At 31.5% G+C, this 14,186-nt stretch overlaps 1 protein-coding gene across 1 annotated transcript in view; it reads left to right on the top strand.

The window, feature by feature from the left end:
- Nucleotides 1-14,186, top strand: part of LOC133181161 (uncharacterized) — a 55,091-nt gene that overhangs the window by 30,240 nt on the left and 10,665 nt on the right. The gene's annotated exons all lie outside the window — the stretch shown is intronic.

The following is a 14,186-nucleotide window of genomic DNA, read 5'->3' as shown; positions in this document are numbered from 1 at the left end:
TTACGTACTCGAATAACATGGTTTTTCTTCTGAATATATAGCATATTTAATGTGATTCAATCTACTTTCGCCATATCCATTACTTTAACATTTCGATCTTAATTCTATACTGAAGCTTGCACATGTGCAAATTCAAGACTACCAATATTGTTAGGTGGCTTGTAAAAGGGTGAGGTCTATCATGTCGGTAAAATGAAAACATAATGATAAAAGGGATAGAGGTTCCATCAAGTAAGTTTTCACCCACCTTATGAGGTATATGTAAAATTAATTGAACAAAGAAAAAATAAGACCAAATATAGGGAAAAAGAAACTCTTATTTTGAATAAAAAATAATTAATCATAAATACTTCCGGGTCAAGAAAAACAATTAACAATTAAAACATTATCTGTAGACTTTATCATTTATGTAGACCAGTATCGAGAAAAATTCAAATTAGATTTTTAGATGGAAATATATTCACCGATTTTCCTTACAATTTTCTAGTGAAATATGAAGATAACGAACATTATTCAATCTCTAAAGTCCAATAAACGATACAAATTTGAAGCAGAGCAACACGGACCTCAAAATTTAGAGGTGGGATCAGGTGCCATGGAGGAGTGAGCATCCCTTGCCGACCGGTCACACCCGCTGCGTGCTCCTTGTCATGATCGGGAAACAAAAACCGGGAAAATCCGTACAAAGTTCAGTGTATAAATAATGGCCTGACAATTAACATGAAAAACGTCAGTCAGCATTTGACTCAATGAAAGGTTCTGTGTGCTGACAAGGTCATTGTATCGACCGAAAACTTGCGGAAATATGACTTCAAACGAGACTGTTGATATCCTTGTTTAATCAACTTGTCTGTCAATAGCTTGCCTCGTTTTAGAAATTTTTATACGTAGAGCATGCATTTGCGTATCGAATCAACTGAGGGACATAAACTCCATATACAGGTGATAAGGGTATATTGTTTCATAAGTAAGGGAAGTTGACGATTGGAAAGTTAAAGTCATCACGTTTATAATAAAGCTTGGTTGTTAGGTTACCATTAACGTCTTTTTCTAGTAAAATATCTAAATGTGAATCAGATGTGTCAGAATCTGTGGTATATAATTTCAAGCTCACTGGGATATATCGAGTCGACATATGAATGAAAGTAACTATTGTTAATTGATAATACGTTGTCGATATATCAAAATGTTGAGTTGAAGGCTACAGCAAGTTTTCATCTTGTCATGTAGAAGTGACAAAAATGATGTAAAAGAAGAGTGATTGATAAAAAAAAAAAACAACTCTACAAACAATAAAAATTTGTGAACAGCACATAAAACAAGGACCCCTCCTACAGAAGTGGCATATTATGCCTCCCCTGTCGACCGGTCACACGCGCTGAGAGATCTATGTATTGATTAAGTAGACGGAATAAACCGAAGTCATTTTAGCATGAACCATCATATATGTCCTTAGATGCCGTAATAACACATGTAACCAATGGTCAGTGTCCCTGTAACCATTCAAGAAATTCCTTGGTCTTTTCTTTTGATTGAATCTAAAATGAAAATTTGTAAAACTATAGTTTTTTTTAACCAGATAGTTTATTAAACCTTTACAATTCTTTACAACAAGTTTTGACAAACATCTCAGATTAAAAACTGACTTGGTACTTTGCAGAATACCTGTATATGTCTTCATCAAGATAAAGATTCTTAATGCTATGTTAGGCATTTCACATAGATGGATTTGTTCAATATTAAATGATATTCGTTTACCTTTATGTGAGTATTCATAACCACCCAATGAAGCATCATTTTAAATAAGAACAGGACAAGTTATATCATATTTGCTTCTCATTCTTTCAAGTGAAGACATCAAAACATAGTCTGACGAACAGAAATAAATCATAACGGCATATGACAGATGACATCTCGTTTGTTAATTTACCCCAATCCTAATCATTTAATATAAGTAAATGTAAGTGATTGTTAACAAACACAATGGGTTTTATCTGACAGTCATTAACATGTCATGTTGGGTAGCAACAAATGACGTCACTAAATCATCTCTTATCATTGTTTTTGTACGTGTGTTGTCGAGCGAATTGTCCAAAAAGTGGGAGGTTTAGAATTGCTTTCACAGTGTCAAAGCAATTACTATAAGTATTACTTAATTTTTTTTTTTCCCGATAAACATTGATGTTTTACTAGTAACAATCATAGTCATTTATATATTCTTCGGAATACCGGATATTCATATGGATCATGATCAAAGTAAATATTGCAAAGTGTTAAAAAGTGTCTCTCCAGCATAAATCGTTTTTATCATATATTAAATGTTTATAAAAGCGCGAACTATTATATTCAATTATTAACTGGCTCAATTTTTGTTTTACTCCAAACCTGCTTTATGGTACAAAAATATATTCGTTATAATAATTGTTTTAAGTTTGCTGTTTTATGACAGTAATGATGATATTTATGACCAGAAACTTTGCCCTTGTAAGCAATAGCGTATGTCACCTCAAACTGAACTTCTCCCATTTCCATGGCAACAGTGTCCATTTTGAATATTGCATGCTCGACGATAGTTCTTTCTTATAATTACAGTGAAGTTTCACTCAGATCTTCCCAGCTATCTGCGAGAACTCTTGTCGATAAAATGAATCGGAACAAAAACAATACTGGTATGTTCCCGCAACTTCATTCATGTAATCATAAAGAACTAAATAAGTTATATATGTATCTCGACTTAAAACTTTGCATTTTCAATGTTCCAAAATTTCCATGAAGAGTCCATTTAGAAAACAATAGAAAAAAATCACTGCAGTACGATTTATATTTTCAGACTTCTTTGTATTATTACATAACTCCTACAGTGCAGGGAACTAATTTTGTTACATAAACCAGCATCAGCATAAGCATTAGTAGCATCAGGATCGAGCTAGCATCAGCATCAGCATTTAAAAAACAGCATTACCAGGATCAGCATCAGCAAGCAAAGGATAAAACCAGCATTGACCTACATAAAATCAGCATTATCCTACTAGCATCAGAAAATCAATGAGTTTTAATTCAGTAAAAAATTATAAAAGAAAGAAAGAATATTGGTTTAGGTATTCACATTATTGATACATAGTGAGATATTATGATCAAATAATTGTAAAAGGCACTTTTATTGCTTTAAACGGCAATGCTGAAATTTATTATCTACTTCCGGTAGCATGATGCTACTTCCGGTAGCATTGACCTAATTATAAAACAGCATCAGGATAAGGATAACCAGCATTAAATCAGCAAGCAAAGGAAGCATTCAAATCAGCAAGCAAAGGAAGCATTCAAATCAGCATCGATGCTGTAACAAAATTAGTTTCCTGCACTGTACGGGTTCGTGTGTAAACATTGAAAACAAAAGAATGATGTCAAAGCAGTTTAAATTACTTATTGTGAATTTATCGGACTATTTTAGAATGTTGTTTTGAACATTTTTGCTCATTATCAACAAGAAATTATGTAAGTGATGAATCATGATGATTTTAAATTTCAAAATTTTATTACCTTGTTTTAATGGATTTTCGAAGGTATCAGAAAGAAGAATAAATACTAGTATAAAAAGAATTTTTTCCAGCTATTTAGTTTTTAGTTCTTTCTACGTGAATATCATAGAAATACCTCCTTTAAATACGTCAATTTGTACTGCATCCATTATTAAAAAAATATCTCAGAAAGTGGAAAATGTTTTGTTTTGAACACTGATTTTAGTTTAGTAATAGGCTTAGGACATCTATCATATTTAGTGTAAAAGAAAAGCTGAAGGTAACGAAGAGTGATCAATCTGATCAATCTCATACATCCGGTTAAGAATACAAATCGTGAACAGGGCAAAAACAAAGAACCCCGGAAACACCAGAGATGGGATCAGGTGCCTAGGAGGAGTAATTAAGCTTTCAATTTTTACTCCTTTTCTTTAGACATTTAAAATATTTTGCATATATTATAAAGATTTATTGTTCATTCGCTTCACAACACTGTGCAAGTATTCCATTAAGTGAAAGAAAGATTTGAGAGGGACAACTCACAAGGAAGAAAGAACTTGAAACTTTGTTTTTGCAAGCAATAAGGTATTCCAATTTTACCTGACCTTTGCCCCGTTTCTATGAAAACGTCGGCCATTTCAAATTTTGCATGTACAACGACAAAATTACTCTGAAAAAACAGATTGCCATCACAGAAAATCCATGAGAAGAAAATGGGGTTGAACAATAACAATATGCCTCTAGACTTCGTTCGTTGTGACATACTATTTGTGTGAAAAGATGTTCAAATAATTTTTTTTTCAAATTTGAAGTGCAATGTCTTAATTTGGTAAGATATACAGATATGCCTCAAACAGATCTATGTAAAAGAAAATGTCTGACTACGTTTGGCACTAATGGACCTCAGATAAACAGTCTGATAATTGTATTCGGTATATATTCAATATACATAGTAGACTATACCATCAAGGATAACTTTCTGAAGTAAATTTTTAAGGCAATAATCCTGTAAATGAAAGGTTCCTACACTTTAGTTTTGAGAAATGAATTATTCTAATAAAGCTTAATAACTATAGCTTAGTCAAATAAGATGTTTTGGGTATAATTTTAGATAAATACAATAAAATAAAAATCAATAAAAAAAAAATCATGTTTTAAACTGTCATTTTCAATGAAAAATGAAGAAAACTAGTTAGAAATATGGGAGTTTTGTCCAGGATTTGATCACGTGACCAAACAAGTTCATTTCCCAGTGAACTTTTTAACATTGTTGTTTATTTTTTAATTAATCTACATCTTTATTTAAAATGAACAAGATACAGTTTCAATACAAATCTGTCCCTGTACTTTTCTAAAATATGAAAGTGATGAAAGAAATTAAAAATCATGCTTTCTGCATAGTTGAAACTAAATACACTAAGATCAAACAAATTGATTTTCTCATATGTCTTCCTAAATGCTGATTGTGACGTCATAAACTTTTGCATTTTCCGTATTTTCTTTAAAAAGTTGCAGAAGACATCAATATTCAATCAAATTTTCTTTTGGATAATTTAGACCATATGCATCACCCAAAAGATTTTCATAAGTGTGATTTTTTAAAGAATTTTAAATAACAACGATTTAAACAATCCAAATGTTGAAGTGGGTGACGGTTATGGACACTATTTCAAGAAAAATACAATGGTTCTTTATTGAACACACAAATAAATCTTACTAATTTACTCTTAGTTACAATTTTCATTTATATGGAATAAGGGTATGCACCTGTCAGATTTATCTGACAATTGTAATCTAAAAATTGTACTTTTCTCCAGTTAGTATAAATAGGTATTCTGTTTTAAGGTCAAGATATAGTAACTTAATTTTAACAATCTTTTGCTAACAGATTCATCATGACGTCATAACAAACTTACTTTTTCCCGTACTCCACAAATATCATAAAATATGTAGAAAATAGAGTATTATCACGGCATTCAAGTTGAAATCATGTGAAAAATAATTTGGATACTCATTTTCAATCAAAAATTATTTTTTAAAAGTCACTAACATTCACATTACTATTTTCTGAGAGACTGTTGGTAATCTTGATACATTTCATTTGTGTGGTATGGGAAAAAGTTCCAAATTTATTACAGCTGATTTTCTTCCCTTTTCACTGAAAATAACATTATTTTGTTTTGTTTACCATGAAAGTATACCTGATATACTTTATTTAACCAAAATGTGGTAATTAAGCATCATTAAAGGAATTCATTTCTCACGTTTGAGAAACCTGAAGGTTTCATTTACTAGATCTTGACCTTAAGGCAAATTTATAGAGTAAATCTGCTGTTGAAAAAATATAAAATTGTAACACCGGAGTCTTTAATCGCACTATATGTTCGGCATTTTCATGACATGAAGAAATTAATTATGATTTAATCTAGCAAAACTAATGAATTTTTTTTTATAACTCCGATAATTTTTTACATTTTCAATAAACACTATAACAGGAATCGCTTACGGCATTTCTATTCAAGGACAAAGCGATGCATAGGAAGGTTATTTTACAAGTCAAACGTCAGAAAATAGAATAAGCATCTTTTGTGTTTCACTCTCAAAAACTGAAAGATTTATTTGGAATTCGAAGTTCTACATGAAGATATTCTAGGAATTTGTAAGTTTTAGTAAAACTAGATATTAACCTGTGCACGCACGAAGATGAGAAAAAATGAGTACAAAGTTCTCGGCGTTGAGAACTTTGTTATCATTTTGATAAGAAAGAAGACAGATATTAAAATAATTACGTTGGATTTGTATTTTTTCTTTAGAGAAGAAATTGTATTTTGAGGAGTTGTGTGATAAGACCACACGGATACATGAACTCCAATGTACTTTCAAACATTGATACATAGTACTGTATGATCTTTGTTACTTTTCTTCAGTTACCATATATATTCTTTTGGCTTCCAAAAAGCAATAAACAGTATTAATGTGTATATAATCCACACAAAATCATCACGCGTAGCGTTTGCGTGATAGCTTAGGGAAATTGAACGTTTAGTTATGGTTCTGTAGAAGATCTACAAAGTAAAGCATAAAGATGAAAAAAAATATCGATAATTTTTGTTTGTTATACATGTATATCTTTTGTACAGATTAACTTTACCATTTATACTGTCAATAAAAGAGTTTCTTTCCAGCAAGCACGGAACATGCATCTTTGCTAGCAAAGGGTTTTTGGTCCTCTCCGCTCCACGTGTAAGGTTACACCTAACATATAATTGTAGTTGTGGATAATTTTTGTGTCGCCTGCTGTCGCCTTTATAGCAGAGCGACACATAGGGATCCCTCTACCGTCTGTCTGTCACACCTTATACCTCAAGAACTGTAAGAGGTATGGATTTGATATTTTGTACATGCTTGGCACTATAGCTTTTGTAAAATTAAAAGATTACCGACCTCTTGACCCTTGAACTTGAACATTATGAAAAAACAGCATTACAGTCCACTTGACCTTCGACCTACTTTGCAAAAAATACTCTGGAAGGTTTAATTTAACTTATGTCTTTGAATTTTGAGTGTTAATTTTGATTAGCAACCATTTATATCAGATGTTTATGAGCTCATGACACTGTAAGTTGAAAATGCATGATATACAGCTATCTCACAAACTAAAATTCAAATTTTATGACAATACATGGGAATCGGTATTCCAAAATTGATCGTTGTAGATTTACAATTAAAGTATTAATTTTAGCTTTGAGGGGTGGGGAATCATATTTCTAATTGATTGTCAGATTCTGTCGCAGTCTTACTACTATCCATAGATTTTTTTTGTATGCAAATAAATGAACTATATAATGCTAATAGCAAAAACTAGCTGACCACTCTTAGATTAATTTTTATCTTTGATGATGCTATTGGAAAACTGTAGTTGCACATGCGTAATGCATTTTGATTAAAAAAATCACCATCTAAGCACTGGAATACATCTTAAATTAAACTCTTCTCCTATTCATTAATATTTTATTACACATTATTTAAGATAATTGTCATATCGAATGAGTGCTCAATTTTAGATATTCTGGCGCAGGTGCTCCTTGGATCAGGTCTACTTTAAAGGAAACGTAGAATTTGATGTATTTTAAAGATATTTCCTATGCAACTTGTTTTCTAGATTGTCTCAGCTTGTGTATGTGGCTGAGGATGTCAGTTGAACATTTCCTTCATTTTTTTCAGCCAATAGAGCCCCTCTGTCATTCCAGGCATAAGTATACATATTAAAAGGAGATAGTTAGTCGATCATAACATCCTTACTATGTCAAGTCTTGGATTAAAGGTACACTTGCGTCTTCTGGATCCTTTTGGAATAGTATTGTTTTCTCCCCAGTCATTCTCTTTCTTATCATTAATGACTATCAAAATTATCACCAAAGTTTAACTATATACTAACAGCATTAATGTTTACACGTTCAGCATGAATAGATCTTTAAAGGACCCTCTATACATCAATATAAAATGTTTTGGGAGATTTAAGAAAATTATATCATATGGAGATATAAAAATAGAGTTTATTTAATTTTCAACATAAGGTATCTTCCATTTACTTCCAGGAAAATATTCAAAGACTATGAAGTTCTGGTGAACTGAAATCACTTACCTAAATGGGAAAAATGCATGCAAATAAAGTGTTTAATTTTAAATTCACCTAGGCCAAATGAAATGCTAAGAATGCTTGAATTGATTACAGATTGGGTAATAAACTTCAGATTTCAATTTATTTCATTTTACATCTAAGGACATATCACTCTAACTGCATAAAAATGCCGTGGCATTAGAACCTTTTAGTGTGCAGTGTATAGAGGGTTCTTAACACATAGCTTAGACATGATCATCTGTATTGATTAATAGAAATAGCGTGTATTTTCCTTTTTGTACCTTTATAAATACTCCTCCGACTCAATGCAGTGTTTTCAAATGAATTGACATGTTTTTATTTCATATTCAATTTGCAACCATACTATGTCTGCGCTTAATTCTTACACGTGTAAAAAAGTAAAAACCCGATTCGTCCGCATTGTTCCATATCAGATTATTTGTGTTCATCTACACGCCTGTCACCTTCCTTCATCTAAAAGACCACTAGGTAATAATGATAAAGAAGTTAAGCGAAATACAAAAAATTATTAAAGACATATCACATGAAACATGTTATTGGACTGTTTTACAGAGTTCTAATAACACTTATTGCCGACTTGGGATTCATCACCGATTATCTACTGCCCCGTTATGCATTCCTTCCCGTACCCACGCAGAGGTATAGATTCAATAATAATAATTATTAGATGATTTTATTGCTAGAAGGTTTTTAAATAAATTGAATTATTTATCTCTGTAGGAAACATCCGTGAAGATCTCTTTATTTACTATTATAGAAAACTAACAGGTCATTATCAGATTTGTATATCATCAACAGATTAACTTCAGTAATGCCAGACAGAGGAAAATTTGTGTCAGTATTCCGATTTTGATTGATCTCAAAGAAAACTTTGCTTTTAAATAAGGCTGACCAATTTTAATTGTAAATCCCAAGTACTCCAAGATACGTAAATGTATCTGGCTAGCCATTGAAATTTTTCTTCTTTGCTTTTTAACTCTTCGTTTTTAAAGACCCTTTTTGTTTTACAACATTGACATAAATACCTCATTTCGATGTGCTATCATATAAAGTATGGAGCATCATTCACAGATTTAAAAAGATGGCCATATTTGATTTGTATACATCTAACAAAGTGTAAGATCTTTTAAAATGTCAAATAAAGGGCTGCACCATATTTCAGGTGGACATAATCAAGGGAAAATAGACAGAAATTGGAATCAATTAATATTCTTTGATGTTGAAAATGTTGGAAAGAAATGCATCAAAGCTTCTTTATGTAGGGAATATTTTTACCTAAAAATTAAAATGGGCAGATAAAGCTACAGAGGATGACAAATATTGCATACGATTTTTAGCCTATTTCCAAGAGCAGCCATATCGTATTGTGATTCTGTTTTGAGAGTTACGGGGTTAACCTACGGAATCTGTCTCAAAGCAGTACTGGAACGGCGCGCTAGACCGCTCGGCTATCTAGGAAAGTCCTGAACCTTGCTTTCGATGCCGATGAACTTCTGGCAGCGCCCTCTACACAGCATGGCCATTGAGAACGGAAATGAGATAGAGCTATTAATTTCATTAGAGGATCATTACCGATACAATTGCAATGAAATTAATTTTATTCTTCAAGCACATTTAATTCACAAAAATTCTGAAACTAATATTTGATTGCCCTAAGAGAAGAAATATGAATTTATAAAGCATAGAGAAATTCACTCTCCATAAGGATACTCATTTCTGCCCAAACCCGGGGTTGAACTCTCGACCTACGGAATCTGTTTCCTAGCATTACAGGAACAACTAGTATTATATATATATATATATATATACATGTATATATATATATATATATATATATATATATATATATATATATATATATATATATATATATATATATATATATAAACAAAAAGTTAGACTTGATTTTGTTGCATTGCATCCAAACTCCCAAACTCGGTAAAAACTGTGAGATCACAGTTATCATTTTTACCAGGTTTTAAATAAACGCTGCCAGAAACTTCTCAAGATTTTATTTAATAATATATACCTTCAATCAAATATGGAGATAACGAAACAGTAATCAAGCCCAAAAGTCCATAGAATAATACAAATGAGGAGCAGACCAAACACAGACCACTAAAAACCAAGCGTCATTTAGGAGTAATTAAGCATCCCCTGCCGACCAACCATACCCTCGCGTCCCCCCTGCCACGATCAGGATGTGTGATATTTTTTTTTTAATTTGATTTTGACAGCCTTTCTAATAAACGTTTCCTTGGTAAAGCTTTCTGATGCATTTTATAAATTGTTCACTTTAATATTAAGCTTTTGTAATGCATTACTTCTAAAATTCAATGATGGAACAAATTTATATTACAATTATAGTTTGAAAGGTTAAATCAAAGAGAAATACCCTCTTTATAAGCACTTTGCTACATAAAAGATGGCGGGAAAAAATTCTGAGACGATTATTTTTGCGCAATCAATAATTGTGCAAATTATTGGTCTCTCTTGCCATAATCACAGTTTATTAAGGATAAATTGTCTTTAATTGCGACTACCTACAGTGTGATTACTTTAATCGATTCACCTTTTCCACGAAAATTATTCGATAAACGATTTTTATTTAGAAAAGTTCAGCTTTTCCGCCTTTTTTATTTGTAATAAAAGGACACAATCACTGTTATGTATTATGTCAAGAAAGCAAGTCACGTTTTCAAACATGTACCGGGAATATTGGGAAAAAATCAAAGTGCAACTAATAGTCAAAAATTACTTTTTCAGATGATCAAATATTACAAAACAAAAAAAAAAAAACATTTTTCATAGAATAAACATAAAAGGAAATGCAGGAAAAAATTTATTTCATCAAGAAATATCAACCAAGATGTAAATCTAAAAGTTGTAGGATGTAAACAAATAAAAAATAAAAATGTGAAAATATCAGGTTTACATATTGCTTACATAAACCATAATAAGCTCATAATAATAATTTAAATAAAATCGTGATTGTTAGTTAATCATTTACCTTTTTTCATTTCCCTAGTTTCCCTCATGAAACTTTTGTCAAGTTCAAAATTTCAAATGTTTTTATAAGTATTTTATGAGTGCGTATTATTTGAAAAAAAAGAAGGAAACGTGACACCATTCCATCGGTGAAAATCTCTGAAACCACCCTTTAAATAAACACTATTTCATATAGATTTAAATGTCTTTTTATTTAACAGTGTTTTGCCAGTGTTTATTTTGATTGGACAATTCAATTTTTCAAATCCGAAAACTTTCTCATTTAGGAATAGCTATATTTTTATCTTATCTTTTTTTAAAAAGAAATAGTACAAGAATTTTCATGCCAGCTATAGAAGTAAAGTTTTCATTATACATTCTGTATCCATATTGGTTTTATTGAAACTTTTTTTCTGAGGCTGGAACTCTAAAAAATGAGAGTATCACTCCCGTTCATATAGCTTCAAATTTCAGTTAATAGATTGAATGATTTTACAAAGAATATCTTTGGCCCCTGTATGTTTTTCTGTGAGAGTATTATTCATATATCTATTTTTATGTTCTATCTTCGATTAAAAATTGTGCATACATTATCCCTCAAAAAGTGAAGCACACTAAAAATCAAAATAATCCATATGAGCTCAAGTTTTATCTTAAGAAATGTACGTCTTTATGACAAGACATTGTTAATATCAAAGTGGGGTTTGTGGTTTTTTTTTTTTTTTTTTTTTTTTTTTTTTTTTTACACTTTATCATTTTTATCTTTTAGATTTTAATCTAACTTTGAATGAGATAACTTTTTTCAGATAAAGATATGTACCCGTGACAAACACTCCACTTCCTGAACCGCCATATTTATCCGTTCTGCTTACAAAGTTACCTTTTTTTTATTATTTGTTGTAATTCATTTGTTCTCTGGTGTAATTATATCTATTTGATGCTATTAAAAAACAGAAATCCAATCCATATTTTGTAGCAGTTCAACAAACGATCGTTCTTTCACTGGGACTCTTTATTCCACAGCACACTTATTGACTGAGCTTGCTGTGATTAGGTGCAAATGTACTGAAATATTCTATGAATTTCTTAACAATTTAAGTAAAAAAAAAAAACTATTAAGAAAAGTAATTCCCTTATTTCATATAAAGAAAGATATTTTCATTACTAAGTATAAAAAAATGATTTTGAATTATTTATCTATTAAAAAAATTAATTCCTAGTTCAAATTTTGCAAGAGAAATTTACCTTATATCAAATATTTGTTCCACGTTTTAAGATGCTTTTTCATAAGTCTTCAAAGTTTTGAAAGCATGTTATCGTATACATAAAGGCAATTTCAGGTCAAGCACTTCAATTCTCTATATTTACAGAATCGGAATTCAATAATATAACCAAAAAAAAAAAAAAAAAAGAATAAAAAAGAACGAAACATGTGCTTTAATTAAATTTATTTTATTGTTTACCTCATATAAATGTCCATATTTTGTTAAAAAACAATACATGAACTTAACAATAATATCATGAGCTCAGCAGTTCCGTTTATCTTTTAAATTTTGAGATCGCCATTTTGGTAGTCGTATAATTTGATGAAAGCAAGCAATGGATTTTGAATTTTAGCAATTAAATTTCATAAGGATATGAATAATTTATAGACGAAGTACTTGTATTTATCCTAATTCTGTTTAAATGTACCTCCATTAAATCCTTTAATCAGTGTACTACTCGCACTATTTCCCGCAGACACATTTCTAGGTCGCCTGAGTCATTCAGGTGACCTATTGCTATCCGTTTTTGTCCGTCGGCGTTCGTCGTTCGTCGTGCGTTGTGCGTCGTGCGTTAACATTTGAACATTTTTATATAATTAGCTTCTTCTCTGAAACCGCTCAACCAATTTCAACCAATTTTGGCATATAGCACCTATGGGTGAAGGGGAACAAAAATTGTAAATTTCATTGTCCCTGCCCCCCTGGGGCCTGAAGGGTGGGGCTAAAACCACCAAAATCAATGCCATTTTTAAAAATCTTCTTCTTTACTCCTGGACATCAAGCAGTTAAACTGTTGGCATGATTGTAATAAGGATTGAGCCCTATACCAAAATTATGAAATTCCTGGCCCCAGGGTCAGGGGTTGAGGTGCTAGGGTGGGGCTATGTACATCATATAGTGAAAGTGCATTATTTCATTAAAAATCTTCTTCTCTACTCCTGGATATTAAATAAACTTACTATATGTACATAGTTATATTGAGCAAGACTGCCTCTTCCAAAATTGTGAATTTCATGGCCCCTGGGTCAGGGGTTCTTGTGTTAGGGCGGGACTCTATTAATTATATATTGAAAATGCATTATTTCTTTGAAAATCTTCTTCTCTGCTTCTGGGTATGAAATAAACTAACTAAGTACATAGTTATGATGAGCATGGCTGCCTCTTCCAAAATTGTGAATTTCATGGGCCCTGGGTCAGGGGTTCTGGTGAAAGGGGAGGGGGAAGGGGGCTCTATTGATTATATAGTGAAAATTCATAATTTCCTTCAAAATATTTTTTTACTCCTTATAAAGCAAAACAAGTGTATAGTTTTGATGAGCAAGGATGCTTTTACAAAATTTTTAAAACTTGTGGTCCCAGGGGTTCTGTTGTTTCTCGGGGGGGGGGGGGGTCTATTTGATTATATAGTGCAAATATGTGAATTCTTTGAAAATCTTCAACTACTGTACAGTAATTGCATAGTTATGATGATGAAGGTACCTCTTCCAAATTTGTAAATTTTCATGACCCTAGGTCATGGGTTGTGGTGTTAGGATAGGGCTGTGTTAAATAGTAAAAATGCATTATTTCTTTGAAAATCTCCTCTGCTCCTGGGCATATTGGAAGCAAACAGAGTAAAAGTTTTAATAAGCAAGGTATTTTTACCAGAATTTTGAACATCTGGACAATTTAGTCAAGTGTTCTGGTCCTGGCCAGGGTTCTATTAATTTGTATTCTACTGAGTGAAGTTTTTCCCCTTTGCATTCACCTTTG

Source organism: Saccostrea echinata, unplaced genomic scaffold, assembly GCF_033153115.1.
Source record: "Saccostrea echinata isolate AGI-Se365-2 ecotype Australia unplaced genomic scaffold, CSIRO_AGI_Sech_v1 ptg000008l, whole genome shotgun sequence".
NCBI lineage: Eukaryota > Metazoa > Mollusca > Bivalvia > Ostreida > Ostreidae > Saccostrea > Saccostrea echinata.
This window is presented reverse-complemented; position numbering and strand designations above follow the sequence as displayed.